At 41.1% G+C, this 25,363-nt stretch overlaps 1 protein-coding gene across 2 annotated transcripts in view; it reads left to right on the top strand.

Moving 5' to 3' along the window:
- The first annotated feature begins 666 nt into the window (after nucleotides 1-666).
- The window catches only part of LOC149163212 (uncharacterized), a 263,398-nt gene continuing 238,701 nt past the window's right edge, over nucleotides 667-25,363 (top strand). The window contains exon 1 of one of the 2 annotated variants that reach the window (XM_089437576.1): nucleotides 667-1,039. The gene's annotated coding sequence lies outside the window, so the exon portion shown is untranslated. The remainder of the gene's footprint in view (nucleotides 1,040-25,363) is intronic. The other variant, XM_089437574.1, reaches the window with a different exon arrangement.

Below are 25,363 nucleotides of genomic sequence, written 5' to 3'. Positions count from 1 at the left end.
TTTATAACAGACAAATAGCTAACTAGGTGTTAGGTTTAACCCATTCAACCCTCAACACAAGTTATAACTTGAATCTTTCTAGAGTCCTCTTCACAGTCTCCACGTGGCTAGCCCCTTTTCCATGAGTAATTGGGCTGATGTGGCATTCTCTCAAATTATGGTGGTCAATCGTATTAGATCAACTTATAGAAGACATAACTTTTGCATTTGAACTTCGATTGACACGATTGACATGATCCTTACACTATTAGAAAGATATTCAAATATAGAAGAACAACTCAAGACTTTACACTTATATAAGAAAGTTATACCCTCAAAAAAAAATCATTTGAGAACTCAAATTAGCCTTAAAAAGTTTCAGATCCTTATTTTCCAAATTGGATCCAATAACACTATTCCTTAGAATTCACAAATTATATGGTGTTCCAAGTCAAATCATTAAAAAAAAAATAATTCTTCCCTGGTTCAGTCCCAATTAAGTTTTAAATAATTTGAACCCGATTTACCATAAAAAAATAATTCTTCCCTGGTTCAGTCCCAATTAAGTTTTAAATAATTTGAACCCGATTTACCATGGATTATAAAAGGAAAAAAGGCTCGAAGGTTTATTGGATAATATTTTAAAGGGGATCAAAACTTCCTTTGATCTTTAAACGAGCCAAAGTAAAATTTTGAAGCTGCTTTACACTAAACTCACGGATTAGCTGCGAATACTAGACTTGTGGATGATTCCAAATGCCTCTGGTATTTTTTAATTGAATCTTCAGATTCCTGTTGGTTCGGTTAAATTGATATATACATAACACTTTTTTCAAATACATGTTGAGCCGATCCACTTAGGTTTTAATTTCGAAATTCGAAACGGGTCAGTGTAAAAACGAACCCTTGGGTTTGGCATTCCCGCTTACATGTCAGCTCCAAGACTCTCCCACCATCACTGTCATAAAGAAAAATATAAATGAAATATAAAAAGGGGTTTGATGAGTTTATGGAATAAATCTACCGCGAATTCCTTCGAACGACCTTTTATTCCGCGCAGGTAACTAACATTTTCTTTTGGGCACATGACATATCAATGAAATCGCAAATGTTTCCCTTCCAAATTTAAAATGCTGTAGTCTTTGCTTTTTTAGCATCGGATGGTGATTTTATGCAAAGTAAACAAATTGCAGTATATATGAACCACATGATGCTATATTTTAGGCTCAGTGGCAAAATCGTACAGATCTGGAATAGTTTGTTTGATTAAATGTCTGATTTGCATTAGAATTAATTTATTGCTGTTACTTCATTCTTTGGTTGCATGTATTTTTTTCAACTGAAATCGGTTCTTTAAATAGAGTTTCGTGGTGTCTATGTAACTGATCTCTCATTACTGATGTAGAAACCCAAACACAGTTTCGTAATTAATTGAGTTTCGTAATTAATTGAGTTAAATAGTTCACCCTTATGGCCATTTGAGACCTTTGAGACCTGGCCCCATTTAACTTTGCAAACAATTTATAGAGGAACAAATAGTTTGTAGATGCTAAATAAATAAACACGAATTTTCTTGAGTTCTCTTTCATCTTTTAACGCGCATGATGAATGGGTAATTTACATTTAATGGCATGGGATTGTCAGCATTGTTCTAATTCGGTAAGTCCACTTGCTGGTACGACTATTGGTCCGTTGCTGGTATCTAAATACACGGAATCGTAGCCTAAGTAGCTGGGCACTAGAAACTATTCAATACACTCTAATTTACATGAGCTCTACGGTTTACATTGTAGGGTAGTTTGTGATAAGTTTATTTATGGAAATATGGCTTAAATTTGATGCATTTCACTGTAATCTCTCAGAACCGTTTTAATATATCAGCAACAACAAATTAAAACATTTGCTGGTTTCCGTAAATACCAAACACAGTTGTTACAGCAGTGGTAAGAACCATCGACCTCTGAGTTATTTATTTGAGGGCACATAATAACCAGATACTCAAAATATTTCACTCTACAGCACAGAATTTCAATCTATCTTAGCACATATGGGTCATGAATCTGAAGACTTAATATTGTGATGGTCCATCAAATTTATATGTGAATGGTGTGACATATAATTTCAAAAGTCAGCTGGTGAATAAATTTTCTTTTCCGGATTCAAGTACCCTATTCACGCACACTCAATGCTGCACTCCAGCACAATCATCACAAATGTTTTTTCTCAGTCGAATGATGGATGAATGAAACTTTTCCTCTTGGGCTATCGTTGTTCCAAGTTCCAACATTAAAGACAAGAGACAGAATTTGCCCCCATTCAAGTCCATTGTGGTATAATTTTATGATATTGTGTATATGCAGCAGTTCAGGTTATTATTGCATTTCAAACCATCACAAGCTTCACTCTTAAGTCATCAAAATTGATCTAGGTCACCATTGAGGTTTGATTCTAACCTTTGCAATTTTCTTGCACCTTTAAGTGTTAAGTATACTAATCCTAAGATAATTTTTTCCTGTACATAAATGATCAAACTTAGGATTGAGTACAGTAATTCCCCCCTTTGGCTTTGGAAATTTTCCAAGCCTAAAGAGTGGAGTGGTCATTCGGTGATAGGTTGTGACCACTTGGTAGTTTCTTTAGGCTCCTCGCTTTAGTGAGGTTAGGACTTTTCCTCTAGGAAGAGTTTGATCGATAACAAGGCCAAGGCTCGACAAGCTAACCCAATAATCTGCAAACAACTCCAATTATTCAAACTGCAAGAAATATCCTAATTCAATGTATGGAGAACCTTCTTTCCCTTGTAGGCCAACCCATAAAAATCTCACAAGAGGTTCTCAAGTAGTTTATAAACTGCTTGAGAAGGAACCCATTGCGATGAATAATACACAAGCTGTTGGCACCTTGGAACAAATATGAAGTTTCACCATTAGAGAAAGAGTTCAAGAAATCCATTTGTTCACCTTAGTGATATGTTGAAATACTACATCCCATAGGGTCCTCAATGAGGGCTTTAAAAGCAAAGTGAATTACTAGGAATTTAAAAACTTGCCCAATCTAGATCTAGAACTAGCTCTCATTAACAAAAAAGTGCGGAGTAACCTCTTGGGCCAACCTATAACATTGAGTTTTGGCTAGATAAAGTTTAGATGTTGAAGCTTCATTGAAAATATGAATGCACTCGAGAGTATTATTATCTTATCTTATCTAGAGTATTAATGCAAATTTGTGCCCTAATTGTTGAAGATTAAATTTGGAAAGCTTTTCTAGTAGAGTATTGCATATGTTATCTAATGCAAGGCATGTAATGAATGTTCCTACTACCTAGTGAATGAATGTCTCTGAATTCTTCATGAAACTCCATTATATCTTGAAGAGGGTAAATGTTTGAAATTTGTACCTAGGGCATCAATTTTGAGCCTCCTTAGAAGACATTTTATCTTATCTTAAGCATATCAAGACTCCATTGCCCAAAGGACTAGGCACTAGTCCAAGTATTTTGGTGATGAAACTCCTCTTTCTCCATATTTTCTCCTCCTAAATTTTGACCCCCTAAAGGGAGGGTGGAAATCTAGGGTTTGCAACAAAATTTTAGGGAGGTGATTTTTTGGGAATTTGAGGGTCCAAACATCAAGCTTAGGTTCTAGGCCATGTATGCTCCAAGTTTGGTGGGCATCCGCCCGAATTTCATCCATAAAATCTCTTGCCCTAGGTACTACTCCAAGAGGGAAAACCAGGGTCTTTCCCTCTCACCTTGGGTACTTCTTTGAGGGTTGTATGAGCTTAGTATTTCTTGGAATAAATCATAAGAAACCTTAAAAGCCTAGGTTTTGTGCCTTATTTTTTAAGGTTTTTCTTAGAGAGCAGTTCACTTCTTTGAAGCATTGTACCTTTATTGTCTTCAAATGAGCTCTACCTCCATCATCTTAAATCTTCAAACCTAGAATATCTATTATAGGTGATCATAATCATATTGAGACTCCTTCCATCGGTGAAAGTCCATAAAGAGCAGGGTACCTTGGTTGTGGTGATAGTGGGCCATTGTCCCATTGTTGTCACTTAGTCTAGTAGTTGTCTCATAGGTTCCCCCCACACTAAGGGCCCTGCTAGATTTTGTGGTAACACTACCTTAGGCCAAAATTCGACCATCTATTGTGGACATGACTTTGACCAATGTTGACTATATTCTCTCCTTTGATTGGTTTCACTTGGAAATATTGAGGTCAGGAAAATTGGAATCTTGTTGGAATATTCTAATGTACTATTGATGAATTGAATTCTCTCTCATAAGGAAAGACTTGTTGGGTTTACCCCTTGTGGGTTTTGCCCTGGCTGCTAGCCTAAATATTGGTGTCTCTTGTCTCTTGTTTTATTACTTACTGTGAGCTCTATTGCTCTATTGAAGAAAGAGTATGGTTGAAATTTTTCATGTATAATTGCTTAATGATTGGAATGTTAGAAGAATACTAATTGTATCATTGGAATTAGTTATCTATTTGAAAAATTGTACTAGTCTTGATTGCACTAGAAAAATCAACATGGTATCAGAGCTTTAGTGAAGGGAAAGAACATTTAGATCACCTTGAAGAGCATTGAGAAGCACTTTTAAGAGTTTGGGATTCTACTTTCTGTTTTTTGGTTGGACATCTTCATCATGAATTCCTTCATGAAGACCAGGCAAGGAAGGCTAGGATTGACCTAGTGCTTGCAAGGCACAAGCTTTTGGGTATTGTTACAGGAAAAGTTACTGAATTAGTTGACCAAGCAGGAAAGGACAAATTTCAGGAAGATGACATCTTGGCAAGAAGCATCGTTATAAAATCTATTATGGATCATCTAATTCCCTATATTGCCGATCGCCAAACTTTCAAGGAGATGTATGATGCCATTACTAGATTGTACACTATCATCAACATCAATCAATCTATAAGTTTAAGGAGTCAACTTCGCAATATCAAGATGACAAATAATGATACTGTGACATCATATTTTGTAAGGATATCTCAAATAAGAGATCGACTCAAAGCTATTGGAGCAGAAGTATTCGATAAGGAATTGGTAGATGTGGCAATGGGTTTGGTCTACCTGAATCTTGGGATCCTTTTGCAGCAAGTATTAGTGGCAGAGAAAATGCACCTTCTTTTGACAAGCTGTGAGTTGCCTGCACACAAGAAGAATCAAGGCTCCTTTCCAGAGGTAACATTTCAAATCTAGGTGAAGACTCTCAAGCGTTTGTAGCCCACTCAAAGAGTAATAGAAGAAGGCCTAATTTTGGAAGATTTCAAAGAAATTCTGGTAGAAGACCTAATTCAAGACCTGCTCCAAGATCTGCTCCAAGAAGGGAACTTGCTCCACAAAGAAGACCTCCTCCTCCCTCTCAAGATAGAAGAGATAAAAGAGATCTGACAAATGTTCAATACTATCGTTGCCAAGAATATGGTCACTATCAAAATGACTGTCCTCAAAGGAATCAAAGGAATCACTGTCAGAGAAATGGTGGTCGAAAAAGGAAAGGGAAGCATCATGCTTCTGCAGCTAACCTTGATGAATCCTCTCATAAGAGGAGGCCTAGAAAGAATGATTTTGATGATGAATACTCATTTTATTCTTCTTTTACAGGTATCATTACAGTTCATGATGAAATATGGTTGGTGTACAGTGGTGCCTCTAGGCAACATTACCACAAAATTCAGCATGCCCTAAAGAGGGAAAGCCTATAGGACAAAGATCTAGAGTAAGTGCTAACAATGGGACAATGGCCCACTATCACCATAGCTAAAGTCCCTACTCTTTATGGACTTTCACTGATGGGAGGAGTCTCGGTAAGATTTTGATCACCTAGAATAGATATGCTAGGTACAAGGCACAAAATGATCATGCTAAAGCTCATTCGAAAGAGAGATTCAATAAAGGTACAACGTGTCAAAAAAGCAAATCGCTCTCTTAGAAAAGCCCTATAAAAGAAGACACAAGACCTAGGGTTTTGAGGTTTTTCGATGGTAATAGGTATTCACAAGGTCAAGGCCCAAGAGAAAAGGCTTCTTGTGTTTTACTTCAACAAGTACTAAGCTCATACAACCTTCAAGGAAGTCCTCAAGTTGAAGGAGAAGAACCTAGGGTTTCCCTCTTGGAGTAGTGCTTAGGGCAACAAATTTTATGGATTAAACTTGAGTGGATGCCCACCAAACTTGGAGCATAGGTAGCCTAGACCCTAAGCTTGATGTTTTAGGCTTTCGAATTCCAAAAAAATCTCCTCCCTAAAATTCACTACAAGCCCTAGATTTTCGCCCTAGCCTTAAAGGACTAAGTTTTAAGAGGAAAAATTATGGAGAAAGAGGAAGTTTGACCACCAAGGACTTGGACTAGTGCCTTGTCCTTTGGGCATATGGAGTCTTGGGATGTTCAAGATGAGATAAAACATCCCTAAGGAGGCTCAAAATTGATGCCCTAGATACCAATTTTGAACATTTACCTACTTCAAGAAATAATGGAGTTTCATGGAGAATTCAAAGATATTCATCCACTAGGAACATTCATTACATGCCATACATTGGATAACATATGCAATACTCTACTAGAAAGCTTTCCAAAATCAATCTTCAACAATTAGGGCACAAATTTAACATACTTTAGAACAACAATTCCATACATTAAACAAATTCAAGAGAAAAATTTCATCAACATTAGGCACTTACAAGAAGGCATGCAATATATCAATCCATTACTCAAGAAAATAGCTCCAAAGAAGAAGTGTGAATCATCTCCATACATCAAAATGCACCCAAAGAGTCTCCAATAGCCAAAGAAACAAGTGAGTTCTTTACAAGAGAAAGAATCCAAGTGTGATGATGATCTCTCACAAATGAAGTTGAGTTCTATTTCAATGTGGAAAAAGTCGAAGTCGGGATTAAATTGGCAAGGGTCCAAAAATTGAAAAACTCATTAAAGTCAGGAGTTTTTTGAAAAAGTCGGCAAAATTAAAAAAATACAAAAATATTCGTTTATTTTTATTTTTTTAGCATCTAAAGTATTCACAACATCAAATAAATGCATTTCCACATAAACATGTAAAGAAAGCTAATATATAATATGTATATGAAGTCTAGTGCTACATCACATATCAAAATAGTGAATCAACTCCTGAATCTTGAGTCCTATCTCAGTCTCAACTCTCAAGAGTCAAAATATCAACAAAAAATATAATAAATGTATATCATGAGTCATCTACATGTCATAAAGGTATCAGTCACTGAGGCCCTCCTCCCCTTTTACAGGAATAGGGAATGGCTTTACCTTTTCCTCTAGAGGAAGAAGGCCCAGCCCCTGCGGATACAAATGGACTCACTCGTCCTCTAGAAGCCAATAAAAGAGGTGGCCTTTGTCCTATGCTACTGCTGACCATCCTAGATGGTGTCACCTCCTCCTCATCCTCCTCCTCCTGCTCTACCTCCTGACCCTGAGGCTACTGCTCCTCCTCTACCTCTAGCTCTCCCTCCCCTGCAACTGCTACCTCCTCTGCTGCTAGTGCCTCGCGATCCACATCTAACCAATCAGAGATCGAGTTCATGGTCGGCCTCTGTCTCAACCCTCCATGCAACAGTGGTATCAATATTGTCCAATGAGATGGCTTCCACATCATGAGTTCTATGAAGTTGTCTCACCCACAATTGAAGATTGTAGTAGACGCAGACCATGTCATTGAGGTGTTGGGACTCCAATCTGTATTAGGGTCACAGATTGTAAATTAGTACGTAAAAAATTTAAATATTAAAAATAATCAAATGAATTCAAAAATTGAATTTGATTTTTTTTACCTGTTGCCCTTTTTGCTGTGTATTTTGTCAAATACACTCCAGTTGCGCTCACACTTAGAGGAACTGCATGTTTGGCTGAGCACTCAAGTGGCAAGCTTTTGGAGATGGGGTACTTTGCCACCATCGCTTGTCCACCAAGCATCTACAAGTTAAAAGAAAAATGAGAAACATAAAAAAAAGGTTAAAACATTGAAATTCTAAACTTGAAAGTTTGAAACAAACTCAAGCTTACCTGGCATTTTGGTTGTCTTATTCTTAATAGCCATGGTAAAACCAAATGTGCAACCTACCATCCTATATACCTCCATTTCTTTAGAAATATCTTCACGTTCTTGCTCAGATGTCATCATCCTCTCAACACAAGTGAAGAATCCATCCATCACCCCTGCATTAAATCTGAAACCACAGGAGTAAGAAAATGGAGGGTTGAGGTAGATACTTGCAGCATGAATGGGGCGATGGAGGGTATTGTTCGGTTATGAATATAATTCATAACAAGTAAAGAAATAAAATAAATGTAAATATTAAATAATAAATAATTGATTACATTAAATAGTCATTAAGTTAAGTGAAAAGGCATGTCTAAAAGACATGCCTAATCATGAAAGGTCACCTGCTTAGGTATATATATGTAGGTCCTCATTGTAACACTCATCACTTGTACATTTTTTATAAATAATAAATTATTATTAAAATAACTGTTGTGTATTTTTAACATATTAAGTCAACAAGCTATCAGTTTTTATGCTTCAGTGGTATCGGAGCCATGGCACACAATATAATCATGCGGGTCTTTGAACGTTCTTCGCCGCACAATGTGCCATTACGTTCACATCCTGATTACGTTGAACAGTTTAGTAAAATTCAAGAAGAATTTCAGCGATTAGAAAAATCATGTGCAGAAGTTAAAGCATGTCGAAAAGAAATCGATAATAAGGAAGATGATAGTGATGAAAGTGAAACTTTTAGTGGAGATGCTTGTGATGACAAAGATGAAAGGTCATTGTCTGAAGATGACAGTGAGGCCAATTTGGAGAAACCTCTAACAGATGCAGAGGTTCAAGGTCTAATTGATGAGTTTTTACAGGTTGAAAGCAAGGCAGCGGAAGCTCAAGAAACATTAGAGGAAGAATCACTTGCCCGTGTTGAAAAGGATGTTAGGTCCGAGTTATTTGAGTCATTAACTGGGGAAGATTTAGAAGATGCTGTTGAGAACAAAATGGGAACCTTCAAGGAATAGTGGGAAAGTACTCTTGATCGTTTGAAGGATGAGAGCGCAGTTTTGCTAGAGCAACTTGATGATGTTGGATCATTCTCCTTAGACGATGTGTCAGGTATAGAAGGAAATGATTTCCCTTGTGGAAATCATTCTGGTTTTGTTAATTCTAACAATTATTATATTCCAAATTCCCACAACAATTATAATGCGAACAATAGTTTTGTTCATGGTCCTGCAAACTGTGCCAATGATAATATCAACCAAACGATGAATTATTATTCGGCTCCCGGTGCAAGCGCCATGAGTCCAGAACAAGAGAGAGAACGCAGTGTCAGCCTAGTTGTTGGCTGAGAATTGGATACTCTTGGCATTTATAAATGTGATTGCCTTGATCGATATTGATATGCATATTGACATACGCCCAAAGGAGAGCCAATTTTGTACGTGCGTGCTTAGGTATATATATGCAGGTCCTCATTGTAACACTCATCACTTGTACATTTTTTATAAATAATAAATTATTATTAAAATACCTCATGAGTATTTTTAACATATTAAGTCAACAAGCTATCAGTTTTTATGCTTTATGTTCCATTGCTCATCAATCATTCTCCATATGATTTGTTGTTTCTCTAACACCTCGTCTCCCTTATCTTCATAATAAGCATGAATGGCTTCTTTGGCCCTATCCATGGCCTCATACAAGTAGCCCATTGCGGGCTTGTCTCCATCAACCAACTGAAGAAACCTTACCAAAGGTTTTGAAATGGCACACACCTCCTCTACTCCTACCCAAAAGATCTGATCATATGAAACTAGTCTGCATATGCCCTCTCCCTCTGGTTTGCGGCAAATAGATAAAGCACGCCAATCCTGTGAAAGAAACACGCTCTTCACATCCCATATAGAATTCAACAGAGACTGAAGAGATATGAAAGTAGTGGCAAATCGTGTAGTGGAAGGACGCACAAACTCTTTGTTTTTGGTGAATCTTCTCATCAAGCTAAGCACAGATGCATGATTATATATAAATTTTGTTATGCTCCTGGATGATTCAACAATATCCCTCACAAGAGGAATCTTACCTATATCCTCCAACATCAAGCCAATACAATGAGCAACACAAGGTGTCCAAAATAAGTTAGGATACCTCTCCATAAGCAACTTGCCAGTGGCAACATAATTTGCAGCGTTGTCCGTTATGACTTGGACAACATTTCGTGGGCCTACTTCCTGAATGAAGATGTCCAACAACTCACATAATAAACGTGCATCTTTAATGTGAGTAGATGCATCAACATATTTCATAAACATTGTCCCCTTGGGACAACTAACCAAGAAGTTAAAAAGGGTCCTACCCTTCTGGTTAGTCCAACCATCTGACATGACTGTGCATCCAATGTGTTCCCATGATGCCCTAAACTCCTACAATCTTGCAGTGCAATCAATCTTTTCATCTTGAACAATAGGCCCTCTCAATTCTGCAAAGGTAAGGGCTTTGTGCCCCGGGTCAACGACAACAACAACATCAAACATAGGGTTTGGTAGAATGGGTTTGTCTTGGCAATGTTGAAAGGAACATCACTCCATAGAAGACACTTACTGATCAACTTGTCAGCTTCTGCCTTTTCCTTTTCTTTAAGTGTCGATTTGATGCCAGGTTGTGCACCAGGCGTGGTTCTAGGAACAAAAAAAATTGAGAAAGCTGAGGGGTTGGGACATGTGTGTGTGGAAGGTGATGCTGAAGAACCACTCTCACTTCCCCCCACTCTTGAGGTCCCTACAAGTTGGATTTTTAGTGCTGCACTAGTGTCTTTGCCCTCCTCTTTTATCCATCAAAGGTTTAATGGTTTGCCAGATGATTTTTGGAGATGGATTTGGGCAAAGGTCTACATTTTGCCTCGTAATTTGCCCCAAATGGAATTTTAATCTGTTGATACCCCTTGACATATGCTTGCCACACAACTTGCAAGTCAAATACATTTTATTGACCCCCCTAGATTCGGGTATGGTATCAGGTTCACCATATTCCCACATAGGGTCCAAAAGCCTTGGCATTTTGTTTGAAACTTTGAACTTGAATTTGAACCTCGACACAAAAGAAGATTGAAAAAAATTAAAAATTGCCCATCACATAAGAAACAAACGCAAATGTAATTGTTGATTTTAAATTTTAAATGCCTCTTCTCACTCACTTGAACACACTCAGATTCACTAAACAAGGTTTTGAATTTTTGTCATTTGATTCTTGAAAGTTGAAGTTTTGCTTCAATCTAGATTCTAAACAATGTTTTGATTCAAAATTCTAAGCAAAAAGCAAATCTCCTCCTCTTGGGCAATGGAAAACACCTCCTCTTTGTTGAAATTTGGTACCGGAGGACAGGTGGTTCCCTAAGGCTTTGATCTTTGGCCTAGGGAAAAGTGTCCAAAAGAATTTAATTTTTCTCCTAAAGTAACTTTATAATTTTTTATAAAGTTAAATCTAATTTGAAAGTGACTTTAAGTGATAAAGTTACTAAGTCTAATTTTAAAGTGACTTTTATAAAGTCAATGAAAAATTAGAAAGGAAAAGTGACTTTGGAAATAAATGACTAAGTGGGTCTTTATTAAAGTGGGGTGAATTAAAAAATAGAAAGTGAGATTTAAATGAGCATTTAATCTCAGCCATTGATCTAAATCTATTTCAGCCATTGGATTTAGGGATCACCCAAAAGTCATTTAGGGTTGGGTTAAGGGAGGAAAAGGAGGAAAAGATCATCCATTCTTTCATGAGCAGATTGGGAGAAGGAGAGCAAGAGAGCAAGGGAGATTTCTGGACAAGGAGGAGAAAGAGGCAGCAGTTTGGCACACATACAGGCAGCACTTCAGCAAATCCGAACAGCATAAAGAACAAGCAGAAAAAGGCAGTTTTTGTGAGCAAAACAGTGAAAAAATTAATTTTCAGCATGAATATCGAGGAGGCGATTTTCTGCACATTTTTCGAGGTCTGTCCGTACAAGTCCGTACGGTCGTCCGTACAGCCCGTACGTCCGTACATCCGTACGGTCCGTACAGCTCGTACAACACTTTTCAGATTGTCTGTTGGGCTGAAAACAGATAAGTTTTGCTTGCTGGAAATTTCTGTTTTTGCTGAAAATTTTCTCTGTAAAAAGGCATTTTCCAGAAATAAAGAAGAGCTCTCAAACTGGTTTTCCCCAAGAGTTGTAGGGGGTTTTTCCAGGGTCAAGTTGACCAAAAATATCAGTGTTTTAATGTGTTTTAATGGCTGTTTTTAATTGCTGATTTTTATTTCTGCAATTTCCAGCACTTTGAAAAATTTCCAGAATTTGTGTTTTCAGCAATATTTATTTTTTCAGTCTGTTAAATGTATGGCTATGGGAATGGGCATTTAACTACATGGGAGAAATAAGGTGAAACTGAAAACCGGGGTGGGAAAACAGAAAATTTTACATGGTATCAGAGCTTGAGTGCTGAAGGGCAGTTTGGGACAGCAAAAGGAAAAAATACAGCTGCTGATTTTTTCACTCAGAAAATTCCAGCAAGCTGATTTTTCATAAACAACAGTTTTATCTTTACCACAACAGTGCTATTTTTCAGTTTTAGGACAGCAAGATGTCATTGGGATTGAGGGTGGAGGATAGGTTGGATGGGCATACAAATTACAGCGTTTGGAAGGAGAGAATGCAGAGTATCTTTGAGGAGGCAGAAGTCTGGGATATCATGGTGCATACAGCACAGCACCCTGTTGTTGTGCCTACTGATGCTACTCAGTTGGCAGCTTATAATAGAAAGAACAACAAGGGTAAGAGGCTGATTCTAGACGGAATCAAAGACCATTGCATTCCTCATGTGAGAGGAAAGAGCAATGCCCATGAGATGTGGACAACATTGTCCAATCTCTACCAGAGTACCAATGAGAACCGGAAGATGGTCCTGAAGGAGAAGCTGAAGAACATTAAGATGTGGAATGATAGTGCAGCTGGATATCTCACAAAGATTACCAATGTGAGAGATGAGTTGGCAGCGATTGGAGAGGCCATTCCATCCACTGAGTTGGTGCGTATTGCAGTGAATGGCCTCCCCCGTTCATGGTTGAACTTTGCTGATGGGGTTTGTGCACGTGAGACCCTTCCCACGTGGGAGAGGTTTTGGGATGATTGTATTTAGACAGAGATCAGGAAAGGACAGCTTGGGGCAGCCAAGCCAGTTGAGCAGGATGATGACGTAGCACTGGTGGCAGGAGGCAAGAAAGGCAAAGGGAAGAAGCAGGCTTCCACAAGTGGTGGTGGAGGCAAAGGCAAAGGTAAAGGTAAACAGGGTAACTCACAGAAGGACTATTCCAAAGTGAAGTGTTGGAATTGTCAGAAGATGGGACACTATGCAGTTGTGTGTCCGGAGAAGAAGAAGAAGAAGGGGAAGAACCAGGATGTGGCAGCTTCAGCTGAGATTGAGGACTTTGCAGGTCGTTTTGACCGGGAGTTTGTGTTCATTACATGTGAGTCCTCTAGTGCAGGATCACCTGCCACACAGGTTCAGAGGGAGCATGCTTTTCCCTCGATTAGCGGAGCATCTACAGGTATCTGGTATGTGGACAGTGGGGCTTCACGCCACATGACAGGAGTCCGGGAGTACTTCTCAGAGCTTTCAGAGAGTGGCACTGATATTGAGGTAGTACTCGGTGATGATAGAGTTGTTAGAGCAGTCGGGGTGGGTACACTGACATTTCAGAGGGAGTCCAGACCTCTCTTGAAAGTGTCAGATGTTCTTTATGTGCCAGGGATGAGGAAGAACCTCATATCCGTCTCAGCTTTGGAGGACAGAGGATATGAGGTACTGTTCAGGGGAGGACAGGTGTTGATGTATCCCAGGGGCACTCCAGCTGATTCAGCTAGAGTGATAGGTGTACGCCATGCAAAGGTGTACAAGTTTGCATTCCAGCCCCTTTTGGCATTGAGCAGTAGTACCGATAGCAGAGCTAGTAGTTCTGAGCTGTGTGAGATTTGGCACCGCAGGATGGGACACATGTATCATGGAGCCTTGAGGACATTGCGGGAGATCACTACAGGTGTGCCAGATTTCAGTACTGATCACTTTGATACTTGCAGAGGTTGTGCGATGGGCAAGTTTGCCAAATCCCCTTTTCCCAGCAGTGACAGCAGAGCGACGGGGATACTTGATTTGATTCATTCCGATGTGAGCGGTCGGATGTCTCATGTTTCCTTGAGTGGATATGAGTACTATGTGTTATTCATTGATGATCACTCCAGGAGGACCTGGATTTATTTTTTGAAGACCAAGAGTGAGGTCTTCAAGCGGTTTCAAGAGTTCAGAGCTCTTGTGGAGACTCAGACAGGTCGAAAGATCAAGTCCTTGAGGTCGGACAATGGAGGAGAGTACACCCTTGGAGAGTTTGTTGACTATTGTGCGGAGGCAGGCATTAGGAGGGAGTTCACTGTTCCTTACAACCCCCAGCAGAACGGAGTTGCAGAGAGGAAGAACAGATCCATCATAGGGGCTGCTAAAGCCATGTTACATGATCAGGGGTTGCCATTGTTCTTGTGGGCAGAGGCCTGCAACACAGCTGTTTACTTGCAGAACAGGAGTCCGCATCGTGCCTTGGGGCACATGACTCCGGAGGAGGCTTTCTCTGGGAAGAAGCCTGATCTTGGTCATCTTCATATCTTTGGATGCATTACATACTCCTATATACCCAAGGAGAAGAGGACCAAACTAGAGCCCACCGCAGAGAAGGGTATCTTTGTGGGCTACAGTGAGACCTCAAAGGCCTTTCGGATTTACATTCCTGCACAGAGGAGAGTTGTTGTCAGACGGGATGTGAAGTTCGAGGAGGACAGGGCCTTTAGGAGGTCACGGGAGTTAGAGTATCTGGATCAGCCAGACCCTCAGCAGCAGTTGAGTCAGTCGCAAGGATCCAGTGGGCAGGGATCAGGAGGATCCGGAGGTACATCTATGAGGATGTCAGGTCCATCAGTGAGCAGTGGCTCGCCGAGCCAGAGGGGTGGTGCTCCGGGCAGCATGCAGAGCAGTTCACTAGGGAGTCCACTGATGGACAGTTCACACGGTACCTCAGCTTCTACAGGTTCAGGTGCAGGCAGGAGGACAGCAGACAGACAGTCAGGAGTTCAGGATACTGATGGTGATGAGGAGGAGGAGTGTCATTCTCTTATGGGAGAAGCATGCTCAGGGAAGAGGAAGCCCAAGTGGCTTCAGGACACCTTGAGAGATGCCACATCTGTTGCTGAGCCGAAGAGGCCGGTTAGAGAGAGTAGACCACCTGAGAGGTTTTGTAGTTATATGGCGATGGTTACCAGCATCCTTGACTCTGAGCCTTCTAGCTATGAGGAGGCAGCTAGCCAGCAGGTCTGGAGAGAGGCCATGCAGGAGGAGTATTCTTCTATCACGAAGAATGATGTTTGGGAGGTGGTGCCGAGGCCTGAGGGCAAATCCGTGGTTACTTCCAGATGGCTTTACAAGGTAAAGCATGCTGCAGATGGCAGCATTGAGAAATTCAAAGCGAGGTTTGTGGCTAGAGGGTTCTCCCAGGTAGAGGGAGTTGATTATGAGGAGACCTTTGCTCCCGTGGCTCGATATACTTTGATCCGCTGCATTATATCGATAGCAGCAGAGATGGGTTGGAAGATCCACCAGATGGATGTGAAGACCGCATTTCTCAATGGCTTCATACAGGAGGAGGTGTACATTGAGCAGCCACAGGGCTTTGAGGTGCATGGGAAGGAGTCCCATGTGTGCAGATTGAAGAAGGCCCTTTATGGCCTGAAGCAAGCTCCCAGAGCTTGGTACTCCAGGATAGATGCATACTTGCAGGGGATGGGTTTCACAAAGAGTGAGGCAGATCCGAACCTTTACTTTATTGTGATTGGTGAGGAGCCTCTCATTCTGGTGCTGTATGTGGATGACTTGATCATTACAGGTGCAGAGAGACTCATAGAGCACTGCAAGAGAGATCTTGCGGCGGAGTTTGAGATGAAGGACATTGGATTGATGCATTATTTTTTGGGTTTGGAGGTGTGGCAGGAGGAGGGGCATTTCTTCCTGGGGCAGGGGAAGTATATTGTGGACATCCTTAGCAGATTCCACATGGAGGATTGTAGATCCATGTCGACACCGATGATCACCAACTGGAAGAAGCTTCATGCTTCGGATTCCGAGTTGGTGGATCCCACATTGTACAGGCAGCTGATTGGTTCCTTGATGTATTTGGTCAACACTAGACCAGATATCTGTTTTGCAGTCAACACGATGAGTCAGTTTATGTGTGAGCCTAGGAAGGTTCACTGGGTGGCTGCAAAACACATTTTGCGGTACTTGCAGGGGACAGTGGATTATGGTCTGGACTACAGGCAGGGAGATGGAGTGAGATTGGCAGGATACACTGATTCTGATTGGGCAGGTTGTGCTTCTGATAGGAAGAGCACTTCAGGGTGTTGTTTTGGGTTGGGTTCAGCAGTAGTGTCATGGTTCAGCCGGAAGCAGCAGTCAGTAGCACTGAGTTTAGCGGAAGCAGAGTATATGGCAGCCAGTCTAGCTAGTTGTGAGGCCATCTGGCTTCGCAAGATGTTGTTTGGCTTATTTGGTCAGCCGTTGAGACCTTAAGTGATTTACTGTGATAATCAGAGTTGCATTAAACTCACGGAGAATCCAGTATTTCATGACAGGTCAAAGCATATCGGGATCATATATCATTTCATCAGAGACTATGTTCAGAAGGGAGCTGTGAAGCTTGAGTATATTTCCACTGATGAGCAGGTTGCAGATATTCTTACCAAAGCCTTACCACGGGGCAAGCATGTCTACTTCAGAGACAAGATGGGTGTGGTGAGGAACACCTTCCTCGGTAAGAGGGAGTGTTGAAATTTGGTACCGGAGGACAGGTGGTTCCCTAAGGCTTTGATCTTTGGCCTAGGGAAAAGTGTCCAAAAGAATTTAATTTTTCTCCTAAAGTAACTTTATAATTTTTTATAAAGTTAAATCTAATTTGAAAGTGACTTTAAGTGATAAAGTTACTAAGTCTAATTTTAAAGTGACTTTTATAAAGTCAATGAAAAATTAGAAAGGAAAAGTGACTTTGGAAATAAATGACTAAGTGGGTCTTTATTAAAGTGGGGTGAATTAAAAAATAGAAAGTGAGATTTAAATGAGCATTTAATCTCAGCCATTGATCTAAATCTATTTCAGCCATTGGATTTAGGGATCACCCAAAAGTCATTTAGGGTTGGGTTAAGGGAGGAAAAGGAGGAAAAGATCATCCATTCTTTCATGAGCAGATTGGGAGAAGGAGAGCAAGAGAGCAAGGGAGATTTCTGGACAAGGAGGAGAAAGAGGCAGCAGTTTGGCACACATACAGGCAGCACTTCAGCAAATCCGAACAGCATAAAGAACAAGCAGAAAAAGGCAGTTTTTGTGAGCAAAACAGTGGAAAAATTAATTTTCAGCACGAATATCGAGGAGGCGATTTTCTGCACATTTTTCGAGGTCTGTCCGTACAAGTCCGTACGGCCGTCCGTACAGTCCGTACAGTCCGTACGGTCCGTACATCCGTACAGTCCGTACGGTCCGTACAGCTCGTACAACACTTTTCAGATTGTCTGTTGGGCTGAAAACAGATAAGTTTTGCTTGCTGGAAATTTCTGTTTTTGCTGAAATTTATTTGCTGAAAATTTTCTCTGTAAAAAGGCATTTTCCAGAAATAAAGAAGAGCTCTCAAACTGGTTTTCCCCAAGAGTTGTAGGGGGTTTTTCCAGGGTCAAGTTGACCAAAAATATCAGTGTTTTAATGTGTTTTAATGGCTGTTTTTAATTGCTGATTTTTATTTCTGCAATTTGCAGCACTCTGAAAAATTTCCAGAATTTGTGTTTTCAGCAATATTTATTTTTTCAGTCTGTTAAATGTATGGCTATGGGAATGGGCATTTAACTACATGGGAGAAATAAGGTGACACTGAAAACCGGGGTGGGAAAACAGAAAATTTTACACTCTCTCCATAGGGACGGATGGGAGCAAAAACAATGAAAAATGATGGGTTTTTTTCCACTTTTCCGCCTCTTATCCATGGCCTGGGAAGTCTCGGCGATTTTTTGGGTTGACTCCCGATTAAATTAGAAAATTTACTATTTAATCCCTATTTTTTCGGGAGTGAAAAAATTGGCTGATTGGCCAGCCAAAAAAATCGCATTTTGGGGATTTAATCTCGATTTTTCCCGAATTTTTCCACACTGTTCTATTTTTATGAGTTTAACTAAGTCGAATTAGCTTATTAGCCCCTAAAATATTAAAATAATGGTCAAGAAACATGCCTTGGTGACAAGTCGACCAAGTAGCTTTTTCGAATTATAAATTAGCCACCATATGCTAGCCGAGTTGATAATGTCATGCTGATGTAGGACCATTGGTGGGCCACGTTGAGTCCTCTAAGTGCCAAGATGAGAGAGAGGGCTTCATAAATCACCAATTAGGGGATGGCCCCTAATTCTTCATGCAAGTCATCATGTGGGGCCCCAAAGTGGGTTTGGGGCATAAATGCTGGTCTCATGGGTCTCTTGATGATAGAATAGCTGGTATAATGCTCCAAATGAGGGCTCTGATGTTGGTGCATTCCCTCTCATGCCTCAAGGGTGAGACAAACCTCCTCTAGGCCTCAGCTCAGCTACCACTCCATATGGTACGTCGACTAGTCACACTGGTCCAAGTGCATCATCTCGTGAATAATGTGGGACAATAAACAAACTGTTGAAGGTGCTGAGGCTGCTCATGGTGTGAAATGATGCTCTGCACATGATGGAGTCCCATGGATCTCAACACATCCCCTGTGGTATCAATATGATGCTCTGGTGGACTTGTGTCCTAATTAAGTTGCCTAACCCATGATTAAACTGGGAAAAATCGGTGACCTGATTCCTACTACAGCAAACTGTGATATTTCTCCTATTTGTTAAATTCCTTTAAATAAATTACTTGCAGTTTTCTACAACAAATATCGAAATACATACATTGCAGCCTACACAAAATAAATACTGCGGAAACTAAATACTGCACTGGAGAGAAATAAACACACACACATTTACACAGTTGTTTTTGGACAATGTCCCCAGAAAAACCCAATGTGGGAAAACCGGTGCAACAACTGAGGGTTTTATTATTATGCAGTAGTTTCTGAGTACAAATCATTAGATGCCCAAACTGGCAATCTGATACAGAGAATAAACTGGCAAAGAGTTAGTGAGAAAAATCTCACATTGTTACTGGCGATCTGACACTGATCAGGCTCTGGAAGGCTAGCCCCACACTGCCTCCGCGTCAGCCTATGCTCTCACAATCTCTGGGCTCTGCATCACCTCCTCCTCTGATCTCCTGTTGTCGAGAAATTCGACCCTCTGGCCCGCGGTCTCACACCCCGACTTCTGGCACTAGATCTCAACTGTCCCAGTTGAATTTCAGACTCCCTTTGAAGCTTTGTGCTACCTCTGTGTGGCACTGCGCTGCCTCTCTGAACCTCTCTATGCCTTCTCGACCTTGCACTCTTCGGATCTAGAAAACTCTCCTCCGAACTACTATCCCTGCCCCTCACTGCAAGAAGATCACTTGATCTCTCTCCGGCAACTCAACGTTGCTACTATTGAGAAATTCGAACTCTTGATCTCTCTCACTTGATGTGTTTTCCATGTGCCTATCAAGCTCCTTCTTATAATCTCTCGTTGGAGCACCAACAACCAAGATTAAAACATAATCAAAGGCTAAGATTAATTGGGAGTTGATCCTCATCTTCTTCTAGAAGATTCACACCAAATTTAATTAATACCCTTTAATTAATCATATTTCCTAAGTTTAGACTTAGGGAACCATTTAAAAAAGTTAATTATTTTAATTGAATCATCTCTAGGTGGAATTTTTTCAAATGATGTATGGGTATTGGAGAATGCATGTGTCTTAGCCTCTCTGCAAAATCTCGAGGTTAGAGCACATCCGATGCTACAGAAATCAACAGAAACCACTTGCCAACTACATATAATGTCCAATGCACCTCCTCATCGTCAGGTACAACAATTCATTAGTGCATCTAAGTGAAACAAGCTTGTTTATCAAGGGCACATTGAGACTTCATATGGGGTTTCCTTTTGCCTTTTCTTGATTTTTCTTTGTATTACTGCTCGGGGCTCCTAGAAATGAGAGCATGCTATGTATGATGTAAGTAGTTATTACCCCCTTAAGGTGGGGCAGTTCCTCGCCCACTAGGGGTTGGGATGTGCATGGGTTCCTTATTGATGTAGGGGCACTCATGGGGCTCTAGGAACTAGGGTGATGGCCATAATAAGGGATAGACCTCATGCTTGGCTCTTGCCCACATGCTATTTTTATTTTTCTGGTCATATTTTGCATTTTATAATAATATTTCCTTTTGTTTCTTGCTTGTGGCCATGATATGGTTTTAACTTTCCTTTAGCTGCATCAACCTCCGAGGTAATGTTTCCAGGCCCAACCTAGACATGTGGACAAGGGGAGGGGGTGTGCTAGTTCCTTGTGGACCCAATGGTCATTTGGACCCAGAGAGGGAAGATGATGAAATAGGGATTGTAATGTGCGGAGGGGAGTGAGAAATGTGGAACAGGAAAACGAGACCTGTTACCCACTACCTATAGGTGACCCCTATAGGAGAAATTTTCTCCTAGATTTGTCTTCAGCCGGCAGCCAACAGCCCCTTGCAGCCACTTGATAGCTCGATGTGCTACTATTCTCTGCCACTTGAGCTAGCCATTGTGTGCCCTCGCTCATCTGTTATGATCGTATGTTTGAAGGTGGGCCATCCAACCCCAAAGGTATGATTTTTCATTATGTAATTGGGTGTTTATGCTTGCTTTTCTTGGGCACATTTGGGCATGGATTAGTTGGGGGATTCGGTGGAAAGAACATGCTTTGACTGTACTCTTGTTCCCTTACCTCAACTTGGGGGGTTAATCTCGTGCTCTAGTCTTGTGGGATCTCCTTTACTGGCTATTAGATTTTAGGAGTGGCACTACATGGGAAACCCTGATGTTGGTTGTGTGGTCTCGCTTCCTAACACCATATATCTCACTTCCCTCCGCTCATTACAAGCCCTTTTCACATTTTCCTCATTTGGGTCCACAAGATGTTAGCCTTCCCCTCCCCTTGTCCACACCTTGGGTCAGGCCTAGAACCATTCCCCGACGGTTGATGCAACTAAAAGAAAAGACAAAAGCATAATAAGACCACATACAACAAGAAATGTACCACAAAATGCAAAAGATGTCCGGGACAATAAAATTTAGCGCGTGGACAAAAGCCAAACATGAGATCTACCCCCTATCATTATGGCCATCACCCTAGTTCCTAGGGCCCCTATGAGTGCCCCCTGCATCATTAAGGAACCCATGATTGTCCCAACCCCTGGTGGGCGATGAACTGCCCCACCTTAAGGGGGTATTCACTGCTACATCTTACGCATCATGCTCTCATCCCCTTGAGCCCCAAGCAGTAAAATCAAGAAAAATCAATAAAAGGAAAAAGACATATGAAGAAGGGTGGAAAAACAAAGGCCGGGTAACTCATGTACCACGATTGCTCCCTCCTACATTCATACACCCAATGTGTGGGCTTCCTTCATCATAGCTACCCTTGTACCATGGCATGTGGCTTGGAGCCTTCCCTCTTGCCCCCACTCCGTTCCATCATTATTTCACATGACACTTGCCATTTGATGGATGTACCATGGACCTGTCACTCCCTTAGAGGTTGAAACCACCTAATAGGGTCCTTTATTAACCTCTCTTGTCAAGGAAGGTAACACCTGTACATGTTCAAAGCCCATTTGGAAGGGCATGCCATTATGAAGTATCCATTTCTTCCTCCTATTAGCAAGCGTATTTACTCAATTGCACTAATGATTAATTGTATTGGAAGGTGAGGAAATACATCGGATCTTTTTTTTTTTTAACAATTTCGGTTGCTGACTGTATTCAAAAAAAGGTAGGGAGTCTAAGCTCCGATATTACATGAGTTGGGCTCATAGGATGAGCTTGCAACTGTTTTACAATTAAGAATTCAGCTGAATTGCTTTCATTTTTGGTTTCAACTTGAGGGGCACTAACACAGGTATAGATTCGGACAAACTGATACAAAAGTAAGCAGATTTTACATGTCATCTAAACTTTGCTTTTGAGACTGATCTGTCGAGCAATGGAGTCCTCCGGGCAGCTGTCTGCTTCTGCAATCTTAGCGCTAGAGATACTGGAGCTGTCGTTGATCTTTTCCATGAAGAAGAAGGGAAACGGTCTTTGTTAATGCAGATGAGATAGTTGAAAAAGGGAGCGCAAGCCAACAAAGAGAGGGCGAGCGAGGATGGAGAGGGGAGTTGAGTTTTGGGATAAGGAAGACGCGACTTAGGATATATAACCGGCAAGCTGAGAGGGATGTAGGTCTGGATCAAATGAAAGGAGGTTGGGCAGTCACGTATTTTACAAGAGCTGCAAGATTTTAAGGGGACAGTGGGCTCAGCAAGGAGGTTTGAGAGGATTTCCGGCGGCGAATGACAGAGAGACTCAGAGTTGTTGTAAATTTGATCAGAATACGCCTTGTAAAAAACACAGGTCCTTGGATAAGGTGAATTTGAGCTAATCATGAAAATCATGGAAGAAATTGGTACGAGTCCTCGTTATTACAGAGGAGACTTCCTTTTGGTCGAATGCAAGCTTGATTGGCACGTTTGTCAGCTTCCTGGTTAATAGAACGGAGGATATGGTAGAGTTGAAAGTCCTGCGCTTGGTTGATCCAGACTTGACATCTGCTAATGGTTTGCTGCAAGAAGATATTAGAGGCTGCCCTCTTGCTGGTCACTAAATTTATAATGATGGCAGAATCGCCGAAGATCATGGCTTTCTGGATTCCCTGAGCCTGTAATTGCAGAATACCTTGGTAGAGAGCCAGAGCCTCAACTCTATTATTTGAAAGAATCCCTAGTCCCCATTCAAAGGATACTAAGGGCTCACCATTGGGATTGAAGATGACGCCCCCTGCTCCCGCCGCTCCCGGGTTTGATTTGGAGGCGCCGTCAAAGAACAAGGAGTGGGTGTTGCATGAGCGGAGCCAGTTGCTGAAGTCATCCTGTTTTAATCGAATTTTCCATCTGTGGCTGTGAGTGCTGCCCAGGTTGCTGTAGGTTTTCATAGCTAGAAGGATGCTAGGCCTGTCTATCATGCTCCCTATGAATTCTTTTTCCTCTGTCCAAAGACTTGTAATATCCACTTTTTTTGTGATCTTGGATGCGTTTGTTTTGATTGCCAGGCTTTTGGCCTTGTTACATAAATGCCTTATTAGTGTCTCTTCCTCTTTGAATATCTTACTATTCCGAGCAAGCCAGATCCTCCATAAAAGGGCCAGAGGGAGGGCATCCCACACTCGCTTGGCAGGATTATTTTTCATGGGTTGCCAGGGGTAATTTTTTTCCAGTTGTTAAGAACTTCTTCAATGGATAGCTGAGACTTCCAGAAGAGAGATATGGAAGGATTAATGCTGTTCCAACAAGAAAATGCAAAGGGGCAAGAGATAAATAGATGTTGAATAGACTCTTCTGCTTCTTGGCAGTTAGGGCATCTGGAAGGGCCAGCAATGCCTCTTTTTTTAAGGTTCTCTGTAGTGAGAGTTTTCCCTTTTAAAAGGGTCCACATGAAAAATTTCCCCTTTGGAATTGCTTCTGCTTTCCACACTGTTTTCCTATGCAGCCATGCTGGAGCCGAATAGTCTTTGTTGCATAAATAGTCATAACCTGCTTGAGTTGAATAGCTGGTGCCAGTGGGGTCCCATCTAAATGCGTCCTTGTCATTTTTTAGAGTGGGAGCAATGCTGTGAAGGTGTTTGCAGAAGTTGTCGAAGTTCTCTTTGAGGCGTTGAGGTATGGGAGGAAATTTCCAACGCTTCCAAGCATGGGTTGTTGCGTCCCATTGAGAAATTTGGTCTAGGTTGCAAATTCCTTTGCTTTGAAGAAAATATATTATTGCAGCCATACCTAGGTGACTGTTGAGCGGTGGATTCCCCATAATTTTGTCAGCGCCGATGTTGATTTCCCTGCCTCCTTTTGGCACCTTGGAGACGTTTTGAGCCATAAAGGGGATGGATTTTTTACACAGTTTCCAAATCTTTGAGTAGTTTCTGTTGGGTATTTCGACTGTGAGAAGATGCTGTCGTGGTTGACTGATGTATTTTGCCTCCAAAACTTTTTTCCACCAGGCTGATTGTCCTTCAATTAGTCTCCAGACTAATTTTCCCCCAAAGGCTAAATTTGTGAGAGATGGAGATCGAATGCCAAGACCTCCTTTCTCTTGGCTTTGAATGACTTGTTTCCATCCTACCAAGTTGAATTTTTTCCTCTCATTTTTTCCCCTTGCCAAAGGAAGAATCTGAGAACACTGTCCATTTTGTTGAGGAAAGAAGCTGGAGCTTGAGTAAGGGAAAATTGATAAAGGGGAAGAGAGGAAAGACCCAATTTGAGGAGCACCAGTCTACCAGCTGGGTTGAGCCAATAAGTTCCCCATTTTTGGACTTTTCTTTTCATTTTGTCTAGAGTTGTTTCCCAAACATCAGCCCGAGTTTTCCTTATACTCACAGGCATTCCCAGGTAGCTGAAGTGGTCCCAATTTAACTTGCAAGGAACACCAAAGATGTTGGCAATGCTTTGGAGAGTGTGAGCTGAGGCATTCCATCCATAGATACAGCTTTTGAGGTTATTTATCAGTCCCCATGAGTAAGTCATGAATTTGTCTAATAAGGATTTGAATCTTCGAGCTATGATTGTGGTTGCCCCTCCTAGCAGCAGGGTGTCATCGGCAAATTGGGAGTGGTTTATGTTTTTCACTCCATCTTCGAACTTAATACCAGTGATGAGGCCTGCCTGGCGCTTATGGTCAAGAGCACAACTGAAGGATTCTGCCATTAGGAGGAAAAGATAGGGTGATAAAGGACAGCCTTGCCGTAGGCCTCTTGAGGATCGAAAGGAAGGCCCAGGTCTGCCATTGATAAGAGGAGCGATCCAAGGCCCAGAGATACAAGTTCTTATAATTTCTATAAAGGCAGAGGAGAATCCCATTTTCTGAAGAACCGCAAATAGAAAGGAATGTCGAACCCTATCAAAGGCATTTGCCAAATCCAATTTCAAAATGAAGCCTTTTTCATTCCTCGAATGGCTCAAATGAATGGCTTCCTGTACTAAGAGGATAGAGTCTGAGATTTGTCTGTTAACCATAAAGCCTCCTTGGTTTTCAGAAATTAACATTGGCAGGAGATGTTTGAGACGAGAAGCAAGGACTTT

The sequence above is a fragment of the Pinus tabuliformis genome, chromosome 5_2 (assembly GCF_031772625.1).
Source record: "Pinus tabuliformis cultivar Carrire ecotype Pingquan chromosome 5_2, CPIR1, whole genome shotgun sequence".
In the NCBI taxonomy this organism is placed as follows: Eukaryota; Viridiplantae; Streptophyta; class Pinopsida; order Pinales; family Pinaceae; genus Pinus; species Pinus tabuliformis.
The sequence above is the reverse complement of the archived record's forward strand: the minus strand, read 5'-3'. Positions and strand labels throughout refer to the sequence as shown.